Genomic DNA, 22,517 nt, shown 5'->3' on the forward strand with positions numbered 1-22,517 from the left:
CTTCCGTACAGACCATCTTCCCCTCCTACTTTGTCCCTTCTGACAGTTTCTGCCCACAGTTTCCTTGTTGTTGTTTTTGGTTGATCTGTTTGTTTTGGGTTCCCCTCTCCCCAGCCCAAGGAAGCTGTACACACACTGGAGCATTTGGGGCTGACTTGGCAGGATGATGTGGCTGCCGGCAGCTTCCAAAATATGACACCAGTGAAAATATGAACCAAATGTTCCTTGCATGCTAGGGTGTAAAGTCTTCATCGCGCCTCTCTCTGAGAGCTGAGAGCATGAAAGAACCAGACAGTTTTGGGTCTTGGTTTTTGCTCTGCCTCTTAATAGCTGGGTGGCATCTCTGAGCGCAATTCTTGATAAAATAGCAGTCGTCTTCCCCGCTTCATAAGGGTGCCACTGGATTAAACAAAATCATTCATGCAGTGCCTGCCATGTGCCAGATAGTGTGAGCTGTAATAGCTCCTCTTGTGAAGCATGAGCCCCTCAAAGGCAAGGCCGTTTCTTATTGCCACATGGGCCAGACAGGAGAGTCTGACTGGCTGGGCTTGGATCTTGATTCTGTTCCTTGCCAGCTCTGTGACCTTGGGCAAGTGACTAACCTTTCACCTGGGAAGTGGAGATCACAACACTACCTACCTCATGGAGTTCTTCTGAGAATCAAATAAGGAAATACATGTAGCCCAGGGCTTGGAAAGCTCTCCTTGAATGTCAGCAGTGGTTATCTCTGTACGTATAAGCTCGGTGCCTGGCACATATCTGTTTTTTGAGATACAGTACACAGTAAAGGCTCAACAAATGCTAGTTCCTCTTTCTATAACCCTTCTTTGACAAATCTTCCTATTCACATATGACAAGTTATGATGGCATGTTCCATTGGGACTGATCCTAAGAAAGGAAGATAATGTTCTTCCAGAGGGAGTTTAACTCTGAATGGTCCTATCATATGTGTTTGTTCTTTTCATTGCTATAACCCTACAAAGGGAGAAATGTGGACCAACCGAGTGCCTTAGGGCATTCATCCCCTTAATGTAGCCATTTGCTTCAGTTGAACCCAACCTCAGTGATCCTTCACCATGTTTGTGGTGGAGAGAAAACAGTGCCCTGGAATGTTCACTCAGCATGTCCCTGGAACATGGACCCCACACATGCCCCTGCTGGGGGTGGGGAGTGGGAGGTGTATGTTTGTGTGTGTTTGCAGGAGGGGGGTGTCACAGCTGGGAGAGCACGATGAAGAAGTTGATGACTCAAGGGTCTTTTATTTTCTCTGGCATTTCCAAAAGGTGGCTTCTGATTACACAACTAGCTCACATTCCTAGCCGACCTCAGGTACACCCCAGGCCTTCTCTTCTTCCCATTGGCTCCTTCCTTTGACTTGGAGAAGATATTTATAAAGATTGGAATCTACTAAAGAAAGAGACAAGAAGCAGCAAGAAGCCACTTCAGTGAGTGAACTTTTTTTGGGGGGGCGGTGTATGTGTGGTTTCATTTTTATTGCTTCCAACTGTTTTTCAGATCTGCTTAATTTATTGTTGGACACCTCAGAGTTCGTTTGGCTCTGACAAGCTCCCTGGCCCCCAGGCACTTCATTCGCCAGGCTACACTTCCCATCTGAGCCTGCGAACCTTTGTTAGTGATATGGATCCTGGTGGGGTTAGCTGTGGGATTTTGCCACCTCCTTCATGTGTCTTCTGGAGGACTTTTCAGATACTGAAGTGGGCCCTTCACCTTGTAAATTCTTTGGATGGCTTGACTGGTTGCCAGTTATTACTTGGACAACATGAGAGCCCTGAATTTTTTCATTTTTGGGAGGGTTGATTGAGCCAGAGGGGGGGCCCGGGGGATTGATGAACCAGTAGGGTTTATCATTGGATTTGCATTCAAATCCTGAACGCAAAAACAAAAACCCAGCTAACAACCTGTGAAGTATTACTTTCAAAATTACTTGGTTCTGTTTTCAGGATTTGGATGGGAACCCAGGAACATGGGCCCTGGGACCCGGTGGCATTAGATATGATCTAGGCTAACCTTTTCATTTTGCAAATGTGGAAACTGAGGCCCAGAGGGGTTAAATAACATGCTTCTGGTCACACTGCTATGAGCAGAGCCAAGGCTGGGACACAGGCCTTGTGATCCCTTCTTTGGGCTTCTTTCTGCTGTTCTCTGATCACACACCTATCATTGACTGAGGCAGACATGAAACTCTGGCTTCTTAACCAATTCTTAACCATTCCCCAACCCCTCTTATTTTCTTTAAAATGGCATTTTCCTGCTCTCCATCTTGGCTGAGCTTCTTCTTCTTCCCTCCTTCTCCTCTTCTTTGTAATATGTGTACTTGGAAGCAAAGTAAAATAACTTAAGTTAAAAACGATTATTTCTGGCCATTCACCAGAGGTAATCTTTTCTAACTGGTTTTGTTTTTGTTTTTTGAGTTTTCTTGGAAGTGACTGCCAGACTCTAAATAATACGATTATATCCATGTTTCTTTCTTTATCATCTTTTTGCAACATCTTTTGAGTCTCTGCTTTGAAAATGGGGCTTTAGCTCAGTTGCCCTGATTCTTCTCTATCCCCTGTCTTCTCTCAATGTTCCATTATTACATTTACTCCTTCTGTTGGTTGCCACTGCCTTTAAATTCTAACTTGCATTGTGATGAGCACTGGGTGTTGTATGTAAGTGATGAGTCACTGCTGCCTACACCTGAAACTAATATCACACTGTATGTTAACTAAGTGGAATTTAAATAAAAACTTGGAAAAAAAAAAACTGTAACTTGCATGTTCACTTTGTGTCCCATCAACTTTCAGTCAATTTTTTTTTGTTAAAGATTTTATTTATTTATTTATTTGAGAGAGAGAGAGAGAGAGAGAGAAAGAGTATGAAAAGGTTGGGGGGGGGAAGGGAGGAGGAGGAGGAGCAGAGGGAGAGGGAGAAGCAGACTCTGCACTGAGCGTGGAGCCCGACCTGGGGCTCAATTCCATGACCCTGAGACCATGACCTGAGCCAAAATCAGGAGTTGGACTCTTAACCAGCTGAGCCACCCAGGCTCCCCTCAATCAAATTCTTAAGTCGAAGCTCTTGAGTTGTGGACCCCTTTCTTATCCTGCTCCTTTCCACATTCCACCTTTTGTCAGTGCCATAGTTACTTTCACATTGTTCAGGTGATTTACCTTTTCGTTCTGTCTTGCAACCACTGCTCTGTCTTCTGTGTTTTTGTTTAATGTTAGAAGTTGAAAACCAATGAATAACATATATATATATATATATATATATATATATATATATATATATAAAATGACTGCAGTTTTTGTTTATTGCTGGGTCCCATTATAAGGTTTCTTCTCGAGGGGAGTTAATTCATTACTCAAGGGCCTGTCTCACAGGAATATTCCTAACATCAAGGTCATGATTGCATTTTTTTAATGTTTCATCAGTTGCTTAAAATTGTTCAACTAAGGCTAGTAACTCTGTCAGTTTCTCCTAAGAAAGTCCCTGTCAACCTTTCCTCTGTTCCCCCCCCACCCCACTGCTTTCTCCTATCTCCTTCTAACACTTCAGAGTGAAATAGAGCGAAATACTGCTGAGTTTTCTTAGACTTTGGAACTGTCAGAATTGAAAGATCTAGTGCATGAAGTAAGCTCAGCCAGTGACGAGAGTGCATCTTTGGTCTTCCTTTGGACCACAGGAATGAAATCATATGTGCCCCACAATAATAAAAGAAGCTGTTATTTTGGAGAATCAGTTGATATTGCTGATGAGCTTAATTTTGTTTGTCTATTTATCTATTTTTGGTCTTCTCTTCCCAAAGGAGGATGCCAGTATAATACACGCTGTTTGTTTGATGGATCCTATTGCGATTGATAATAATGATTCTGATGCTTTCTGTTAGACCAAGATAATAAAAAGCCCAAGGGTATTTGTAATGTGCCTAACTGGGTTTTAAATCAATTAGTGGGTATCTGAGGGCTTTATATAATACGTCACCAGAAACAGCTACTTAAGGAAGAGCCTGGAAAATCTCAAAAATTATCCTAGTTCAAAAGTGTGACGCTTGCTGTTCTAAACTGCTGTTCTGATGCTCGGATTGTATATTATGTGAGATATTAAAGTAGATAATTTACCAAGCTTACAGTTTCTCATGCTGAAGAAAATATGCAATTAGGAAGTGCCTAACATCGATTAGAAAAGGGTATTTGCAACAACTCAAATGGTTGATGTTAAACTATAATTTCCCCCAGATAATGGATTGCCTCGGGAGCGGACTCTGCTTAGCCAGATGCTCCACCTCATCATAGCTCTCCTTGCCCTTCCCCCTGTCTGTCTATGGACCTTGGGTGAGGGGAGAGAAACATGGGGAGCAGGAGATGAAAACTGGCGCTCTCATGTGGTCTCAAGCCTTAGCAAAGTGTTGAAAATGGGTTAGAACATCTGTTCTCTGCAATTAATCAGTCCTTTTGAAACAGTAATTTTCTGTTGGGTATGGTGGGGTATTTGGAGTCATGGATGTTGAGGCAGATGCAGATCCCTAAGGTGTTACAAACCTGGGAGTGGGGGACCCGCTGCTGTTTGGTGAGTATCCACCATTTGTAGGTCTATAGGGAAGGCCAGGTCTGGAAGGGAGAACCAAGTTTTTCCTTTGTGCCTCCGATCAAGATGATTTGGACAAAAACAGTAGTTGATACTCCTATTATGCTTCACAAGTACTAGCACTAGCTGTGATCTGGAGAACTTTATAGGGGTCTGTGGCGTGGGTGTGTGCTGTACAAAGGGAATAGAGGGAAGAAAATACAGTTGGGAGGGCCCTTGACTAGGAATCTCTCTCCTGAGGGAACTTCCCCTTAATTTGTGCATTTATTAAATATATATTTATTGGAAAGTAACTAGTCCGTATTGTGGCTGGCATCTAACATTCCTCAGACTTAAAGTTACACCAGCTATATTAGGCTTTCTGTAAGCCTTTCTATGGTTTGGGCATACACAAGTAGGACCCAGGCTGTTCTGGTCTTTTAAGTTGACCTGGATTCCAGCCACTCTCCTGGGATGCCATTCTGTTCTTTTGCCAAAATATGTGTGTGTGTGTGTGTGTGTGTGTGTGTGTGCGTGTGTGTGTGAAAAATTAGTATTAGGTGAAGCTTGTTGTGGGGCTGCAGCTTAAAAATAGTGGGATTGAATTTACCCAGAGGTTGCATGGTGTGTGTGTGCATGCATGTACTGTGGCTGTACCCTGAGGGGGGCCAAGAGAGGTCAAGGTTGTGTGTGCACAGAAGGACGACATTCCTACAGGAGCATCCCTATTCGGGTACCACTCTCTAGAGAGTGTTGCTAACTTGGTCTTTCCGTCCTGGATCCTGAGAACTTGAATGTAAATAAGGATTGAGTTTATATACTATTCAGTTGCCTTACTTTAAAAAGAGCTGATGGTTTTGGGAGGATCCCTGAGTTGACATTCTTGACTAACCTCCATAGGGTTTCCCAAACAGAACATGTATTTTGAGGTATACACGTATGTAAATACACACATTTACAGCAATTCCAAGTTATATGTTAGTGTCATTGCTACATGTTCTGGTGTTAGCTGCCAGTTCCTCTTGACAAGGAAATAGGTCTCTGCCCCCACCTTCTGCTTTGCTTGCATCATCTGTTGGTCTACCTCTGAGTTACTCAGCCCATCTTAGACTGGTGATTTCTTCCTATCATGGATGTTAGCATTTCTACATAGTCTCAGCTCTTTGCCTGCTGCTGTTCAGTCATGTTTCCTCATTCCCTATCTTCTTTATCTCTAGCTCCATGAGATCCAAATGATCCCTCTTTAGAAAAATATTTAAAATAAATTGTTGCAATCTTACAGTGAATCTTATAAATAAAAAACCTACCTTAAGGGGGCCCGGGTGGCTCAGTTGGTTAAGCATCCCACTCTTGATTTCGGCTCAGGTTATGACCTCAGGGTTGTGAGATCCAGCCCCACGTTGGGCTCCACGCTGGGTGTGGAGCCTGCTTAAGATTCCCTTTCTCCCTTTCCCTCTGCCCCTCCATGGCCCCTGTCCCTGCTCTCTCTCGAAAAAAAAAATTAAAAAATAAAAAAAACCCTAGACACATGATTTAAAAAATGCCCTAAATATCATATAATATAGACATGAAATAATGTAATTTTAATAAAATAATATGTATTTATAGCATTCAGACTCCTATAGCATTCATCTCCTAAGGAGATGCCACAGTAAAGAGTTTAACTGAAAAGACTGAATGAAAGTGAGGGCAGGGTTATGGGAACCAAGCAAAGAGAGTGAGGGACCAGAGACCAGGGACAGCTAGAAACCGTTGTCACCCCTAAGCCTACAGAAATCCTGTGAGTTGGAGCTGGAAGATGGGAGGAAACAACATCCGGACCTTCGGGTTAGGAGGGAGGGGAGTGGGGAATGTATACTCTCTCTTCTCACCCTCTGTTCTCGTGCCACTGCCTCTCATTGGCTGAATGCTGGAAGCCAGAGGGCAAGGGAGCCTGGGGGTTGTAGTCCATAGAGCTCAGCCTCCTGATGCAGAAAACAGAACAGTGAAAGGCGGACAATGGATCATGGAGGGCTGGAGCAAATGGAGAAAGCAGCACAGCATTTCACAGCATGGTAGTTGCTACTACTCTGGAAGACTTAATTAATGAAGGGTCACGTCCTTGCACCTTGGTGTTGGATTTCCCCATGAATAGGGGAATGTGACAAATGTATTGCCTTGTGTTGGCAATTCTGATGTTCTCAGGTGGTGAACAACTTACAGTAAAATTCCAAATAATGAAAACAAATACAATCTTCTCTTTCCAGGTTGCATTTCTAAAAATTTCAGCATATATTAAAATCATGCAAGGGACACCTGGGTGGCTCAGTCGGTTAAACATCTGCCTTCAGCTCAGGTCGTGATTCCAGGGTCCTGGGATCAAGTCTGGCATTGGGCTCCCTGCTCAATGGGGAGCCTGCTTCTCCCTCTGCCTGCCACTCCCCCTGCTTGTGCTTGCTCTCTATTTCTCTCTCTCTCTCTCTCCCAAATAAATAAAATCTTTAAAAAATTTAAAAATAAAATCATGCAAAAATGCATTTCGTTTATACATATAAAATTGAGTTAGTTTCTCATATAATTTTAAGTGTCTTTTTTCCTACATGAATGGCATTTGAGAGTTGGGTGTGTGGGTGCAGGGCGAGGAGTGTCTTGTCTATTACAGGACAGTTGGCATCCCTGAACCCCACCCAGTAAATGCCCTCAGTTTTCTTCCAATCATCGTATAAAACAAAATGAAGCACCCAGCAATTTTCAAAACACTTTCGGAGTAGGGCCTGTCCTGCTATGAGCCACTGCTCTAGCAATGTCTGTTGCCATTCACTATGTCATCACCCATGAAACCGCTAGAGGTGCAGGTTTTCTCCAGTGCAGTTGGAGTAAAACAAAAGAAAAATCTCTGTAAATGAAAATGCTGCCTTCTTCACCTTGCTGGGGTTAGTGGGGTTTTGTAAACCTTCTTGCTGGGGGAGGATATGGGTCAGGCTAGTGGCTGAGACTCTCCTCCAGTTCCTGTTTGTGTAGAAGCTTCCGGATCACCTCTCTCTGAACGTGTTCCTGTCCCACACGCTCTCGCCCTGTGGTTGTAGCTGAAGTGGCCCACCACTGCTTCTGGGGCATTAGATCAGCCTGAAGGTGGGCTCCTGACACTTGTGATGAAAGGCACCAGCGCTGGGGTCCCTGCTGCTTTGTCATTATTAGCATTTCTCGGGCTTCTCCCACGACTGCTTTCTGCCATTCTCCCTCCTCATGGGTGTTGGCTGTGTTGCCCCCTGATGCCACATCATGACATCTGTGGCTACCACACCTCCACCTGAGCCTAATCAGATGGGCCAGTCTATGTCATGATTGGTCATGCCTTGCGACCAGTCTACCTGGGGCTCCACCCTCCTCTTATTACTATGACACTCACTTGTCAGTGTTGGTGTCTCCGAGCCCCCAATCCCACTGGAGTGAATATTATTCCCGAGGTACACTGTTAAGCACATAAAGTTCCTTTCTAGAGGACTGAGATGCCAATATGTCAATGCTGTTTTATAGTTTGAAAGAGCTGGAATGCCACCTCAACAGTATGTTCATCACTTGGGAGGATCTGGCCTATTATATAATGTGAAATGTGTTTGGACATAGGGTGGGTCAGCCATGGAGGACCGAGCATACTGGTCCTCACTTCCACACCCCTTTCTTCATGGGTGCTGAAGAGATGCCCTTATAGTAGCTTCAACACTCCACCTCACCAGTCCTCAAATGGGGGTCCCCTGTAGTTGTGTGGGGCACCTGACCACCCCACTAACATGCATGTAGATAGTACTTCTACCACCTTTAGTTCTTTTATTTTTTTAAAGATGATTTATTTTAGAGAGAGTGAGAGAGAGTTTCTGCATGAGCAGGGGGAGGGGCAGAGGAAGAGGGAGGGAATCCGCAAGCAGACTCCCCGCTGAGTGTGGAGCCTGATGCGGGGCTTGATCCCAGGACTCCAAGATCATGACCTGAGCTAAAACCAAGAGCCAGACGCCCAACCAACTGAGCCACCCAGGTGCCCCCCACCTTTAGTTCTTTTAATCAGATAATGAACAGCAGCTTTAAGCATAGCATTTGATAGAGGAAGCATGTGGGAGGTAAACTTCAAGTCATCAGTTATATGTGTTGAGACATTAAAATTGTTCACTTACTAGGAGGCATATGTCAATCCTCAGACGTATTTGGAAGTGCCTATTATGTGGGCTAAACTCCATGGAGCCACAGAGACAGACAAGGATGAAAGTGCTTCCTATCTTGTGGGGGAATCAGGTGGGCAGATGGAGCATTTCATTATGATTTGCGAGTGGACATGGTGGGGTGCAGGGAGTAGAGTTTCTTATGGTAACATTTGAACATTTGAAGATAGAACAGGATTATAATCAATGTAGAAGTGAGAAATGGTGTCGTTTACAAGCATGAGAAAAATGCTATTTGTAAATTAATTGCTGAAAGTGTGGGGTAAGAGATTCAGGATTGCAGAGACGTAGGATTTATGTAGCTATGAGCCTTCAGGGGATAAAGGTCGGGGCTGGACAGCAGAGTGCCTTAACTGTCCTGCTAAAAAGCTCAGACTAGCTTTGGGGCTTTGATGCTTCAGGTAGGCATTGAGGAGGGGGCAAAACACAGTAAAGCCAGGGTTCTAGGATGATCGCCCTCGGGATGTCAGCAGTCAGGAAGGAGATGGTTAACAGGCTATTGTAATAGCTCTGGCCAGGAGGCTCCGGGCTTGTGTCAGATACCAGTGGAGAACTGTGTGTATTTTATTTCTCAGTTAACAGTGGAGGGGTGCCTGATACCTATGTAAGGGGTGTCACTGACTTGGTCAACTTTGAACCTTCCCAGTCTCAGCGAGGCCAGGCCACAGAGGGGACCCCATTTCCTCTGCACTCTCACTGGTGTTGGGGAGGAGAATGGGATATAATCTGTAGAGTAAAATCATAAGTGGAATTCAGGTTGTTCTTGGGCAGTCTGCTGACTTCATGTTCTTCAGCAATAGCTAGAGTTTACATCCCCATCTTGGGGGGGAAAAAGTTCCCTCTGAAGCATGTACTAAAGAGAAAGGCTGAGAGGATTGATTTTTTTCCAAAGAATCCATAAATATTTACATAAGTGCAAGTTACAAATCTGTGGCTTTGAGATTATTGAATTTCACTGCTTTTACACCCACAGCATATAAATTTCCAGCAGGCATTTGCTGGTTGTGAATGTTCAGTCTTTGGAGAATTGTCTCCTAGTTTGTTTCCTTTGCTCTCAGAAAACAAATCTCTCCTGTGCTGTTTTAATGCTCTCACTTATGGTTATGGATTGGTCACTGACAGCCATGTGACAATGGTCCTTGGCTGAGGGACCTTCGCTGTGATGGACTGCCTGTTAATGGGGGCACTACTCCCTGAGCCAAGAGGCTGCTTTTAAAGACCCTTTTGCTAACACAATAATTCTCCCCAGCAGAGAGCCCTAGATGATGGTATAGTTGCAAAGTCTTTGTGGGGTTCTTAGGGAAAGGGAGAAAACTCTAAAGATCGTGTCCCTTTACCGAAAGGCAGGTTAGCATGTCTTTTTAAAATATGGGTGTTGCGTCTGCTCTCTTCCACGTGGTCAAAACTCACCTATTTTACTCTCAGCCTCTCTTTACAGAACTGTGCCTGGAACACGTGCTCTTCTTGTTTGGCTACAGTCAGAACAATCCCTGCTGAGTAAAGCTTTCTAAATTTTATGAGTGCTAGGTTTTGGACTGTTCTACTAATCTCAGGAACATAAATCTGTATCTGCTGACTAGCAGATTGCTCAGCGTGCAAGGGCAGGGTCCTCCTCTGTGTCCTGCATTTGGCAGGCAGTCCATACACCTTTGTGGAATTGGGGAGTAGTTGACCTGAAAGTTGTTTCTATCTGTCTTGTGCCCCCCCCCGAATTTGTTTTTAAATTTGAGAAGGTGCTACATAAAAAGTAAACAAAATGAATGAAAAAAATTCCTGTAATAGATTATGCTAGGGACTGGATTTTATATGGATATGTCTGGGTCTGTTAGATACATGCAGAAAAACTTGTTTGTAGAAGACTGGCTTTCAGCCAGAGAAACAAAGGGACCATTTCTTCTTGCCCTGGGACTCAGTGGGGTACAACCTAGTCACCTGCAAAGGTGGGATTGGCGGCATGTGGGCTTAGAACTGGGGTTGCCCCCTGCCTCAGAACAGAATCTCTGGCCAGCCCGATGGAGTGAATGGGAAGCCTGGCACCTGTGGACAGCATGATCGCTGTCCTCCTGAGAGATTTGCAATGGGGACCCAACCTGTGGGGGCAGGGGTTTCCCAACAAACAGGCAGACTAAGACTACAGAATGGATGGTGGCTATTGCATCAGATTTTGTGCCATTGGACAGGACTCCAGGCCTGGAAAGGAGGCACGGGACAGCACAGCAGGACCCTCGCCTTAAGAGGAAGTGGTGTTACTAATCAGGGCCACTAGAACAGGGAGACAAGACCTAGAGAAGTCTAGAGTTGGAAGTCTTGCTTTCTGGACACGTAGAAGCCCAGGTATTTAAACTGGGGTAGATTAGGACACATTAGCAGTGAGATGAATGAGCCATGCTTAGTGCAGGGGATAGCTCCTTAAAGAACCCTTGCATCAGATCAGGCTTAGCTTTGGGTCTTGGGGGAAGGCCTGAGACTGTGTCTTATTTATTTTGGATCCTCTAGCATCTAGCAAGATGCCTGATCATATAGTATTCACGAAGTGAGTATTGCAATGTGGGTGGCATGGGTGGTTTTGAAAATTAAAAAAAAAAAAGCAATGAAAAGTTATGTAAAGCTGGATTCAAATGTACAGGAACATTATAAAAAAAAGCCTTTCACTCCTGTTGTGATTGTATAATTCCGAACCTAGGCAGACAGGAAAGGGTAGTATTAAGAGAGGGGTCCTGAATTTATTCTGGAGGCTGGGTAGCTTGGTGGAAAAAAATACATGGGCTGTGGTCTCAGGGTGACCTGGGTTTGAATCTCAACTTTGCAAGGACTAACTGTGTGATCATGGACAATGACTTCACCTCTCTGAGCTCAACTCAGTCACCAGTAAAATATGGATGCTGTTGCATTCCTGGAAGGGATGTTGTGGGAATTCAGTGAGTTAACATACATTAAATACTTAGGTGGTGCCTGAGACCTAGTGGCCGTGGGAATAGCAATTCCCATAGAAAGGCCTACAGGAACCTCGAAGGAGAGAGGCAAGAGGCTTTTAATGCCTTGCTGTGGGATTTGATGACCCCGGTGGGCCTGGTCCTTATGCTCTCTGAGTGATGCGATTCTTGCTGAGGTAATGGGCTGGGTCGATGTCATGCAGATCTGATGACAGGACACCCACACCCTGTCACCCTCCCTGCCAAGATGGACTGTGCTCATTTGAGCCTCCACTCCCTTGTTGACTGCCCCGCGTGAACACCCCAGTGGAATTGGGCTTTATTGGTGTCCTGGAAAAATGAGCATGGGTGTCTTGCCGTGGTCACGTTTCTAGAGAGGGAGTCCCTCTCTGGAGCTGGCATTCAGCCACCCCTGCAAATCCCACCCCTCTCATCCCTTGTCCAGGCTTCCAGTTTTCCTGTTTCATCAGTCAGAACTTGAGCTTGTATCTTGATGATACTTTCATCTGTTCAGAAGAGGGAGAAAGCACTGAAAATAAGAATGAGGAAAAGGGGCCTTTGTTTTCCTCTTGCCAGGGCCCTCAAGAAGTGAGATTCGTTGTTGGATCAGAGTCACGTAGCACTGGTGTTTCTCATTAGGTCGCCCATAAAGGCAAGGCCCATGGGCAATATTAAGTTCTGAAATCTTATCATGGGTTGTATTAAATCCCCTCTTCTATGCTCCTGTCCCTCCATACCCCCCTTCTCTTTCCAGGCAAAGAAGAGGGCAGGCAGGGTACACATTTATGGATGCACTGACTGATGTGTTCTACTGAAAACAGGGCTGGGCTGTGTTCACGTGGGAGGCCGGGCTTTCATGGTGGGAAGTATATAGTCCAACTTGGGTTTTGTGTTTGGCCTCCCCTGTGACCAGCTCAGTGACCATGTCCTGTTGTCATGAACTAATATTTACTGGGTGTTCAGTAGGTTCCTGGCACTGAACAGATACTTTATATATTATTTTGTTTACACCTCATTGCAGTCTTGTAAAGTATGTGTCATTATCCCCATTTCAAAGGTGAGGAAAATGAGGCTCAGAGAAGCAAATTAAGTGGCTCAAATAGCACTTTGAAGATAATGATTTTTCTATAGCTGTAGTCTCTGTCACTGATACTGTGTCTTCTATTGCTACTGCACTTACGAACCCTCACTACCTGCTAATTACAATGGTCCCACCACATTCTTGTGACCTATAAAGACATCTAGCCTCTCTGTAAAGTAATCTGTTCTGCCTATTTCATGGAATTGCTTTGAGGACGAAGAATTTTGACAAGGATTAAGCATTTTACAAATGTAAGGAAATCACACTAATTTGAAATTTATACGTAGAAAATGAAAGTTTGCAGGAATCATAGAGACAGAAACAAAAAAAAGGTAAGAGAGGGTAATAAGGAAAAGTTTTACTTATTAACATGTGTGCTTACCATGTCTGATTGCTTCACACGTAAACTTTATAACAACTCAGTAAGGTGCATGCTTGTGCTGTTATTACCTCTAATTTACAGATGAGGAAACTGGGGCACAAAGAGGTTAAGAATATTGCACAGATTCACATTGCTGGCAGGTGGCAGAACTGGAATTGAAGACCAGCAGTGGGAGCCTGCGGTTTTAACTCTGACGATTCGATGTTCTGCCTTCTAAGGGCTTTCACAGGGGTAAGGGTAAGAGTTTAGGGAACCCATGAGAGGATTTCTTAACTCCTTTCAGGTGGAGTGTCTACCATGGAGGTGGTGACAGCTACGGTGATTTCCAAAGGGCTCATAGGAATTGGTAATAAACAAGATGGGAAGGTTAAGGAAGAACATCATCAGGTAGAACCTTATTAAAGGGCTCATACTTTACCCTAGAGCGCAATGAAGGGTTGTATGCAAGGGAGTGCCGCTTTCAGCTTTGAGTATTAGAAGCATCGCTCTGGCAGCCATGTTGGGCATGCAGCAGGGCTGGGGCAGGATGGTGAGATGGGCGGGATTGAAGGCCATGGAGTCTGACAGACTCAGTGGTCAGCTTGGGGGCGGACAGGCGACTTAGACTGTGTGAGTCTTGATTTTAAAATGGAGACTAGTGATAACGCTTACCCAGTGGAGTTACCCTGGGGATGAAATGAGAGCTGTTTGGCACAGCAGGCACCTCATAAAGGTCAGCTATTCATACTGTGCGCTGTTCCAAAAAAACCAGTTTAGCCGATGATGGTTTTGTCTGAGATGGTGGCAGTGGGAGTGGAGAAAAATGGATAGATTTAAGAGAAGTGGAATTGAGAGGATTTGACCATGAATCAGATGGGGTTGGGGAGAGGAGAGGAAGAGAGAGCTGGAGAGGGAGGAGAGTGTCAGAGAAAGGAGAAAGCATGAAAGAAGTGGAGGGAGGGGAATCAGGGAGATGCAGGTCCTATAAAAGTACTCGGTGTTAGCCGAGGCGTAATCATAGGAAAAGAAGTACAAAGGAAAGACAAAACCAAGAAAGAAGACTTAGCGTTTGATGAGGGAAAAAGCCACATATTCATTCAGCCATTGCTTATGGAGCACCTATTATATTAGACACCAGTCAACAAAACAAGATGTTCTGGTTACTGTGTGTTTTGGGTGGGTATTTGCTTGAGACTTGGTGCTTGTTAAATGTGCATACTCTGAGCTTAGTGTAGAAAATAGTGATATTTATTTTCCTGCATAAACTCCCTTTGGTAGTCACAGTTTTCCATTAACTCATCATGGCTACAGTCTAGAAATTAGTGTGTTTTTTGAGTGGTGAAAATGTATGTTTCATGTGGACTGATGGTTGACCTATATGAGCCCCTACCTCTAGGATTTTCTGTGACAGCTCCAATTTTGTGTCATTGTGACATATTCCCAACAGATCTGTAAAACAGCTCACTGTGCTTGAATATGTAGACCTTTTCATTTAAATAAATATAAAAGCAGAAACCTCTCGTGTTAGAATGTGTCCTGATTTTGTTTTAGAAGGCACACAGATCTTAGAAAGCTTAACTAGTAAATCCATTGCCATTTTTCGAGCTGAAAAACTGGGGTAAAATGTAGTGAACCCACTTGTAGACTTTAAAAATATGTAATAACTTTATTGTGATATAATTCACATACATTCAGTGTACAATTTTTAAAGTGTACAATTCAGAATCTTTTTTAGTATATTCACAGAATTGTGTAACCATTACCACTATCTAGTTTTAAAACATTTTCATCACCTCCAGAAGAGACCCCATATCCGTTAGCAGTCACTACATTCTTCCTTCGCCCCAGCCCCTGGCCGCCATGATTCTCTACTTTCTGTCTCCATGCATTTGCCTATTCTGCATGTTTCATATAAATGGAATCATATGATACATGGGCTTTTGGGTCTGTATTCTCTTACTTAGTATAATGTTTTTAAGGTTCAGCCACACCGTATAGCGTGTATCAGTATTTCATTCTTTTTCACTGCCAGATAATATTTTAACATAAGAATATACCACATGTGGCTTATCTCTTAATCAATTGGTAGACATTTGGATTGTTTCCACTTTTTGGCAACTATGAATAATGCTGCTGTGAACATTCATGTATGGGTGTACGAGTTTTTGTGTGGACTCGTTTTCATTTCTCTTGGGTGTAGACCTAGGAATGGAATTGCTGGATCATTTGGTAACTCCATGTTTAACAGTTTGAGGAACTTCCAAACTGTTATTCAGAGTGGCTGCTTCATTTTACATTCCCACCAGCAATGTATGAGAGGCTGTAATTTCTCTACCTTACCAACCCTTTGTGTGTCTTTTTGATTTTAGCCATTCTAGTGGGTGTGATGTGGTATCTCACTGTGCTTTTGATTCAGATATCCCTAGTAACAGATAATATTGAATATCTTTTCATGTGTTTTTTGGCCATCTGTATATCTTTAGAGAAATGTATATTCAGATCATTTGTCGTCTTTCTGATCAGGTTACTTTTTTTTTCATTGTTGAGTTGTAAGAGTTCTTTATTCTGGATGCTAGATTTTTGTCGAAGATAGGATTTGCAAATGTTTTCTCCCATTGTGTCATCTTTTCACTTTCTTGATGGTGTCCCTAGAAGTACAAAAGTTTTAAATTTTGATGAGTCCAATTTATTTCTCTTTTGTTGCTCTACTTTTGGTTTCATACATAAAAATCTATTGCCAAATCCAATGTCACAAAGATTTATACCTATGTTTTCTTTCAAGAGTTTTATAGTCAACTTTTTTTTGGTTTTAACTCTTATATTTAGTTCTATTATCCATTTTGAGTTAATTTTTATATATGGTGTGAAGTAGAGGTTCAACTTCCTTCTTTTGCATGTGGATGTCCAGTTGTCCCAGCACTCTTTGTTGAAAAGACTATTTTTTTGTCCATTGGAAGGTTCTGGAATTTTTCTTGAAAATCAATTGACCATAGATATAAGGGTTTATTTCTGACTCTTATTACATCGATCTATGTGTCTTAATTACTACTGCCTGTGGTAAGTTTTGAAAGCAGGACATGTGATTCTTCCAACTCTGTTCTTTTTCTAAAAGATTGTTTTGGCTATTCTGGACGCTTTGCATCCGTATGAATTTTAGGATCAGCTTGTCAGTTTCTGCAAAAAAAGGCATCTGGGATTATGGTTGGGATTGTATTGAATCTAAAGATCAACTCGGGTAGTGTAGTCTTCTAATAACATTAATCCTTGCAGTTCATGAACTTGGGATGTCTTTCCATATTTTTAGGTGTTCTTTAATTCTTTAATTGGACTGGGGATATTGCACAGAGGGTTTTGCAGCTTGATCCAGGGCAGAAGGTTCTGGGAAGGTAGTTGATGCAGTTTCTTCAGGCTCCACAGTGAGAGGACAACTTGCTCCCCATCTTTGGAAACACCCAGGACCTGGGGCCTTCTAGAGCAACACTTGAGTATTGTGTCATCAGTGTATTTTTAGGACTCACTGGCACTTAGATTAATTCCCCCAGGTGTAGAAACATCCCAAAGCACTGGCAGATTGGTCGCTCTGCTCTGTCCTAAGAATATCCTAGTGTTTAGGGGAAGGGGGCCTGAATTCAAGTCCTAGCTCTGCTTTTCACAAGTGGTGTGACCTCAGGTTATATTACTTTCCCTCTCTAAATCTCAGATTCGTCATCTGCAGAAATGAGAAAAAAACAAAACAAAACAAAACCTCCATCTCATAAATCATTTTAAGAACCAAAATTAAATTAATGTATGGAAAATGGCTTTGTAAACTGTTAAACTCTACAAAGGTTAACAAACAGCTCTTTTTTTCCTCACTTGGAAAAAGCCACTGAATGAATAATCTCTTGCATGAGTGTCCATTTATGCCTGCTGAGGTCATATGGTGTGGCTTTGAAGTGGAGAAAGTGTGACTGTCAGGTTTTAAAAAGGGAGCAGAGAGACTGTATTTCTCTTCCCCCTGCAATGGAGCAAGCACAGCTGTAAAGGCAATGATTTCACAGAACCCGCGGCACCTCACTGGGGCAGAAACAGGCAAAATAAGGACAACTGAGAAACCAGACTCGGGCAAGTTGAAGAAATGAAATAAAAACAGACCTGAAGGGTGTAATAGCACCTTCATTTATAAAAAGCGTTAGTAAAATAAATAGGTTCTTGTGTTTCTTTTGTGGTCTTCCTAATAAATTCTACCTAGTGATTCCCTGATCAGTTTTATCTTAAATAGATGACTGAAGAAAAAAAAAACATATGAAGTTTTTACCTTGGTACCTCATCAAAATTGAGAATGATCATGTTTCTCAAGATGAAGTCAGATCTATTGTGGACTATTACAGAATTTCCACTGATTATTTTGGGACCCTTTCAGTCAGAAAGAGAAAAGCAGTCAGGCCGCGGAAGACTGCAGGCATTGGGGTTGGCAGATGTGTGTTTGGTTCCTGGCTCCCCTTTTTCTAGCTGGGTCCTTGGGAAAGTTGTTTACCTCAGGTTTTCTTATCTATAAACTAGGGGTTATAAAATACCTTTTCGATAGGGTTGTGATGAGGACTAAATAAACAGCAGTAAATCTCTGTTGCCTTCCCTGGCTTCTTCTGGGTTTAACTTTCCCATATCATAAGGCCAACATCTCAACATCTCTTAATTAGGAAACATTTGCAAACAAGTCCTTCCACCTCATTCCAAATATGTCCTGAATGGTCTGACTTTTCTTTGTCCAGGAATATCCAGATTCCAAATGACACCTCTCCGGCCCATTGACTCCCCTAGAGAATTCTGAGGCCCTAGGTCAAAGCCTTGAAAATCTAGGCATATGAACATAATGAAAGGTTTTCTCAAACTGAGACTGCTGTATCAGCCTGGGTCCGTGCAGATGGCACCCTCCAAGGGATCAGGAAAGAAAATGTAATGAAGGAGCTACTTCAGAGCTGTGGGCAGGCCAACTAGGGTGTAGCCATAGCAGGGGACCATTACCAGGGGGCCAAGGGGAAGAACCCACTGGAGAGGACTTAATATGGGAGGGGGCTGCCCACCCTATGTGGAGACACATAGCCATTGCCACCCAAACCCCAACAGAGAGGTGGTACAGGCAGTGGACACCTGACTTCTCCCCTCCTCCACCCTCCAGTCAAGGGAATCTGGAGGAAGCCTCCTAGGACATATAGGGGAGCAGAAAATAGATCTGGAGGGGCAGAGGAAGACCATCCAGCAGACTTGTCCTCTCGGTGAGGGAGGGTCATCGGGACAGGTTGTGGCATTATACAGACTAACTCTAGTCCTTGGAACAAGGACAAGGGCACTACACTGCACATAAACGCAACTTTTGATTTCAGTCTTTCATTTTTTTCCCTGTCCTTTTGCGCATCTAGAAAGTAAAGAGATATAATATGTCCTGGATTTGGTTCCGAGAAGTTGTATTTACTGTTCGCTGTGCATTCTTGGGCACAACTCTGGCAGTACACATGTCAGGAGACAGCACCTGTTCACACGATCCCAGTGAGGATTTATGAAAACGGAGGAGTTACTGCTCCTGGTGATGCTTGCAATTCTTTACTTTCCTTCTGTAGACATGACGACGAGTTGCTCTTGTGGGGGTGATATGAGGTGTGCAGAAGTCACTGCAGCTCACGTCAGCCTGCCCATCTGTCAGTTTCCCCACATGGCTTTCTTCTTGGGGCTACTCTGTTGAAGCTGTTGTGCAAATGCATGCATCCCCTAGGATGGGTGGCAGGGAAACGTCATCGTCAGCCTGATGCTCATATCAAGTTGGCACCCTAGGAAAGAGAGCATCCCAAGAGAAGCAGCAGAAACAACCTCGAGATGCTTGGTCTGTTCAAGAGGAGTGGGGCGTGGTGAGCAGCTTTGGGTTGCCTGCAGAAATGTGAAACTGCCACTTTGTCCGGATGGCCCCTGGGATGGGAGTGAACCCAGTGGCTACAAATTACAGGCAGACGGATTAGCTCCCTGTGAAGAGGAAGTTTTTAAGCAATGAACGCAAATGAAGATGGGCCAGTGGCCTTAAAGGTCATTGGGTACTTGGCGCAAGGGGCAGTTTAATTCAGGGGTCAGAATTCAAGAATCTGTGGCAGAGAGTAGATCCAGATCCAGAGCCTGGGAACAGAGTGGGAGGCAGCGCCCAGTGCCCTGAACAGAAGTCATGGGTTGCTGATCAGGAGAGCTTACTTGCAAAATAGAAATGAGGCTCCCAAACTGCGATGGCAGGCAAATGAGAGGCTTGAGGTGCTGGGCTCATTTCTGGGATTGGAAGCCCATTTCTGGGCTCATTTCCGCTCCGGAGGTGTGGGCCAGTGCCTGTCTGCTAATGCTGCCAGGCATCTTAAAGGCGGTGCCCAGTCCCTCAGAGGGCAAGTTCACCATTACTGCAGGTCCTCCAGCCACATCTGGATGATGAGGTCTTTGGGGTGTTGTCAAATAGACTCAAGCATCAGATGTATGGTCGGACAAGATAACGGTGACCATCTCATTCAATGAAGATTCGAGTAAGCTGTGATCGGGTCTGGGTCTAAAGACATGGAGTCAGGAGCCTGAGACAGGAGCACGTCTGCTCAACCGAGGATCATGGGCAGTGGGTTGGACAGACACCAGAGTGGGGAACAGAAGGTGCTAAGAATACTAGCCTAATTCCATTTTCCTAAACTCTGACTCCTACAGGTAGATTGAATCACTGCCTGTTCTGTGCTCTCAGACCTTGAAACTTGATCTCACTTTTACACAGACATGTAGTTATCAGCTTGTGTCTGTCTCCTTTGAGACCATACAGCAGTAGTTAACTTCGTTGAGAACTTACCAGGGGCTAAATGATTTATAGGCACCTTCTCATTTAATCTTCACAACAAACATATAAGGTAGTTATTATTACTTATTCCTTATTTTCCAGGTGAAGGAACTGAAGTTCAGAGAAATTACCAATGTGTCCAAGGACATAGAGCTATTAGTGGTAAAGAGCAGAAGGACAGGGGGAGGATCAGACTCAGTGCTGTGTTACTCTGAACTTTGACCACTAGGTTATTGCTTGGGGACTGCTTTTTTTCATCTAGGTCTCTCCAGTACTTAGCGTGGTTCCAGGCAAGATAGGCTTCCAATAAAAACCATGTTTGATAAATAAGAGGACGACCTGAGCCCCTCCTTGTATGCTTGCCACACTGTGTGATTATACACTCTAACAAGTATACATGCAGACTTACTGAGTCCTTTTCTACACTGGAGGAGCAATATAAAGACAGAATGATGGCAAAGAAAATGCTCATTGGAGAAATTAGCTCAGGCAATTAAGAGTGTGCTGAGTAGTCCTGAAATTATAGCTTGTATATAAATATATGGAAACAAATAAAAAATTAGGACCTTGATTTTTTTTGACACATAAACATAACAAGTTTATACATGAATAAAAATTAGTGTCTCTGCCAATGAATGATACTAAAATGCCATGCTATTCTTGCTTGTTATTTTTGTCACCATAAAATAAACCATATTTACATGATTGTGTAACCATATGCTTTTCAGAAGTTTTAGATTCAGATTTCATAATAGTAATAAGAACTGGCAGTTACATAGCATTTACCATGTGCCAGGCACTGTTCTCAATTGTTTGCATATGTTAACTCCTTTAATCCTCACAGACTCTTACACCCTATGAGATAAGTGCCATTATTGTACGATGTGAAGAAACTGAGGCATGGAGAGGTTAAGTGACTTACCCAAGGCCACACAGCTCATTAATGAAAGAACCAAGATTTGAACCCAGATACTCTTAAAGACTACATCATGCAATGAGTTGTGATTTACTGAATCTTCACTATATGCCTCATTCAGTCTTTACCACAACCCTGAGTAAAAAGGACCCCTTTGTCCATTTCACAAATGAGGAAACTAAAATCCAGAGAGGCATAGAAATTTGCCCATGATGGAACAGGTAGCTGCAAAGGGCACGTCAGGCTTGTGGACTCTTACAGTATCTTTGCCATCATCACAGGCTTCCAGATATATTATCTTACATCGACTTTTTGTTTTTGTTTTTTAAGGATTTTATTTATCTGAGAGAGAGGGAGAGGGAACACGAGCAGGGGGAGGAGCAGAGGGAGAAGCAGACTCCCCGCTGAGCAGGGAGCCTGACTTGAGGCAAAAGCAGATGCTTAACCGACTGAGCCACCCAGGTACCCCTTACACTGAGTTTTTGATTTATTTTATACACAACCAATGTTCATGATAGAAAATATATATAGAAATACAACACATGGGGGCACCTGGGTGGCTCAGTTCGTTAAGTGGCCGACTCTTGATTTCTGCTCAGGTCATGATCTCAGGGTGGTGAGATGGAGCCCTGTGTTGGGCTCTGTGCTCAGTGCAGAGTCTGCTTGGGATTCGATCTCTCCCTTTGCCCACCCCCCCCCCCCCCCCCCCGCTCAAACTCTCTCTCTAAAATAAATAAATCTTTTAAGAAAATACAAGAAATGTATAACCTCATTGCCAGCTGCAACCACTGTTGATCTGTTAATGTTTTAGCATATATCCTTTAAGATGTCCTTTATATATAAAAATCACAGCTTGAGATAAAACATGATTTGTCAATTGCCATAGTTTTCTTGACCAGCTTTCAATGGATAAACCGAGTCTTTACATTTAAAATGATTACCAAGTTCTGTAAAAACTGAACCCGACCAAAACACATCTCACCTACTGAGAGATAAAAATTACATTTGATGCCCTTTTTCCACCCCAGTGAAAATGTTCTTTTAACCACTAAATCCAAAGTATGGTAATTAGTCGTCAAAGCAAAAAAATAAAGTAGTTGAGATTGTCCTAAATTTGGCTATATGGGACTGAAAAGGCTTCAATGTCTTGTTTGAAAGACAAGTCAAAATAAATAAATAAAAATAAAAAAATAAAAAGACAAATGGGAGTCCCTTCTAATAGGAAAAAGTAATTATTATTATAATTACAGCTAATAATATATATTCAGTACATACCAGAAATTATTCTATATTCTGTATTCCATATAGAATAATAAACTATTATATATTTATGTTATATCTATATATAAATCTTTAAAACAAGCCCATGAAGTAGGTAATATCTCCATTTATAGGTGAGGAAACATGCTCAGAGAAGTTAAGTTACTTCCCTAAGGTCACAGAGCCATGGTTTGAAACCAGGCAGTGTGACCTCAGGCTGCAACTGAAGTGGTGACTGAAAGAATTAATCCCAAGGTGGGGCTCTTTATTTTTTCTTGTGTTCTCTCTACCGCTCACTCCTAGGAGAACATTCTTATGGGGCGGGGCGGGGTGGGGGGAGTCTACATCTTTATGCATGAGCAGGGCTATGTTTAGTTTAGG

At 43.2% G+C, this 22,517-nt stretch overlaps 1 protein-coding gene across 1 annotated transcript in view; it reads left to right on the plus strand.

Moving 5' to 3' along the window:
* The first annotated feature begins 1,328 nt into the window (after positions 1–1,328).
* CREB5 (cAMP responsive element binding protein 5) overlaps positions 1,329–22,517 on the plus strand; it is a 376,944-nt gene continuing 355,755 nt past the window's right edge. Inside the window, exon 1 of the mRNA XM_027574286.2 lies at positions 1,329–1,445. The gene's annotated coding sequence lies outside the window, so the exon portion shown is untranslated. The remainder of the gene's footprint in view (positions 1,446–22,517) is intronic.

The sequence above is a fragment of the Zalophus californianus genome, chromosome 12, assembly GCF_009762305.2.
Source record: "Zalophus californianus isolate mZalCal1 chromosome 12, mZalCal1.pri.v2, whole genome shotgun sequence".
Classification (NCBI taxonomy): Eukaryota; Metazoa; Chordata; class Mammalia; order Carnivora; family Otariidae; genus Zalophus; species Zalophus californianus.